Source organism: Populus euphratica, unplaced genomic scaffold (assembly GCF_000495115.2).
Source record: "Populus euphratica unplaced genomic scaffold, PopEup_1.0 scaffold178.1, whole genome shotgun sequence".
NCBI lineage: Eukaryota > Viridiplantae > Streptophyta > Magnoliopsida > Malpighiales > Salicaceae > Populus > Populus euphratica.
Window position 1 is genome coordinate 140,146 of NW_011500062.1, and position 2,625 is coordinate 142,770.

The 2,625-nt window shown below is 44.8% G+C and overlaps 1 non-coding gene across 1 annotated transcript; it reads left to right on the forward strand.

The window, feature by feature from the left end:
• The first annotated feature begins 295 nt into the window (after nt 1-295).
• Nucleotides 296-369, forward strand: TRNAF-GAA (transfer RNA phenylalanine (anticodon GAA)). The gene has a single exon. It is a non-coding gene; the product is annotated as a tRNA-Phe (tRNA).
• The last annotated feature ends 2,256 nt before the right edge of the window (nt 370-2,625 follow it).

Genomic DNA, 2,625 nt, shown 5'->3' on the forward strand with positions numbered 1-2,625 from the left:
GGCAACCAACCGCACATCCAATTCCGATCATGGAGGGATGGCTGAGTGGCTTAAGGCATTGGTTTGCTAAATCGACATACAATCTTCTTGTATCATGGGTTCGAATCCCATTTCCTCCGGCAGAACGGGCGGGCGTGAGAGAAAGAACCTCTTGGCGGAGTTCCCAAAATAGCACTACTTAGTGACTAGGAGCGGAGAGCCTGTTTCGCGTTTTTTTTTTTTTACTTTTCCCTTACTAGTCAAGTGGTAAGGTAGGGCGCTCTTCGATGAATAAAACACAGACTTTAGGAAAGTGGTTCAGGTAGCTCAGCAGGTTAGAGCAAAGGACTGAAAATCCTTGTGTCAGTGGTTCGAATCCACTTCTAAGCGGGCGAAGGGTCATGAGGACACGTAGCCGGGAGCGAGCCGAATTTGGAAATTCAAGTGAAAGAAAAAGCCAAAAAATCTCGCTCCTGCACTCTACGGCTTTTTGGCGTCGCCATATCTTGCTGGAGGCAGATTTTCTAAAAAAAGCGGTTGATTACTCGGATTGGTTCTCGCCTCCCTGTGTCCAAAAGGATGGGCGAGTTCGGTTCAAGTCTTCATCGATCGGGTGGATCTATATGCTCCGGGGGGGTGAGACGAGGTGTAGCGCAGTCTGGTCAGCGCATCTGTTTTGGGTACAGAGGGCCATAGGTTCGAATCCTGTCACCTTGACCAAGGAAGGGCTATTTTTTTTTATATAGATCTGACACCCTTTCCCGGGAAAAGAAGTTAGGGATCACCATTTTGGGCAACAGAAAAGCTGTTGTTTTGCTTCTCCATTTCCAAGCAACCCTGTGATGTGACTATCTGTAACCATATAAATGATGAGTATGAATAACGAACTGCCGTAGCCCCTTTCTCATCTCTAATGGCCATGGATACATAGTGGCTGGTCGAGGGGTTCTCGCTGGCACTACTTCCACTTGATCGCTTCGTACTTCACATTCGATCAGCAACTTTAGGCTAGTTTATTTCCCTTCGTCCTGACCTGGCATACAAATAAAAGCCCATGACCCTCTTTTCGTCTTCAAGGAATGTCTGTAGCGTTCTCATCTCTGTACTGAATGATTGAGCTACCCATGCTATGACGGAACTACTCCACTGTCAACTGATCGAACTAGACTGATCTAGCGACACTAGCATCTATCCATCAAGGAACTGAGCCACGGATGTCGCTCTGACTGAACTACCGAGACTGACTGACAAACGAACCCAGCTCTCAAAGACCTAGCTATACTACTTAATTACTGACCCATGCTACCTATTCTAGTGCGCTAGGTAGGAAAGGGAGACAAGAACTACATTGCTATACCTGAATCAGTTTGACTCAATGCTTGCACTTAGACCTTTCCCCCAAGCTTCCTTCTATGCTGCCAGAAGCGGAGAGGAGGGTTTTCACTTCTTAGAACAGAACACTTAAACCGAAAGAAGAAATGCCCTAGCTCAGCTTCCTAGCATGACACATCAGCTACGCCATCAGAGACTGAATTAGAGCCTGGAATGATCCTCCACTTGCTAGTCAGGAAATATCACCGCTCCGTCTTTCGTTGCTCTCTTAAGCTGCTTTACGAGTGCAACCAAGTTCAAGAAACTGCTAATTAAGATACTATGCTGGTATCTATCTAAAAGTCAATATCTGTGAGAAGCTTCTTTCTCATAAAAATCCGAAGCAACGAGAGATGTCCAAAATCCTATTTCCTCTTTCCTCCATAACCTTACCAATACTCCCTCGCCTGGAATTCTCCCAGTAAGTTGATCAGACACAGCCCTGGACTTCCCTTCACTACCAACCCCTCCCCTTAAGATTCCTCACCGCCTGGGTATGAAGATCCCTCACTGCCTGGTTATGTTTGCAAGTTGCAGAAAGCATTGTATGGTCTTAAACAGGCATCACGCGCTTGGTATGATAAGTTTTATAGCTTTTTAATCAGTAAAGGCTTTCTTATGAGCCGTAGTGATTCCTCGTTATTTATTCAAACTAACACGAACTACAATTCTTGCGGTTTATGTGGATGATATTATTATAACTGGCAGTGATACCTCTTATATCTCCACTCTAATCACTGAATTAAGTGCTCAGTTTGCTATAAAGAACCTCGGGAACTTGAACTATTTTCTTGGCATTGAGGTACTCAAGACAAGAATGATCGTGGACTTTTTTTAACACAGCAAAAATATGCGTTGGATCTCCTCCAGAGAGCTGCTATGCTGAATTGTAAGCCCTGCTCTTCTCCAATTAACTTTAAAATCAGTCCTCTGCTGCAGTCTCTTCTACTCCATTTCATAATCCATCTCTGTACAGAAGCATCGTTGGAGCCCTGCAGTATATTACAAGACCTGATTTGGCCTTTGCTGTTAACTCTGTTTGTCAACACATGCAATCTCCTACAGATGACCACTTTACTGCAGTAAAACGTATCTTGCCTTATCTCAAAGGGACTGTTACAACTTGGTATTCAGTTCACTAGAGGACCTTTCACTCTTACTGCCTATTCAGACGCTGATTGGGCAGGTGATACTTGTGATCGTCGGTCGGTTAGTGGCTATTGTCTTTTTATGGGTAATAATCCCATTGCCTGGTGTGCTAAGAAGCAGGCCACA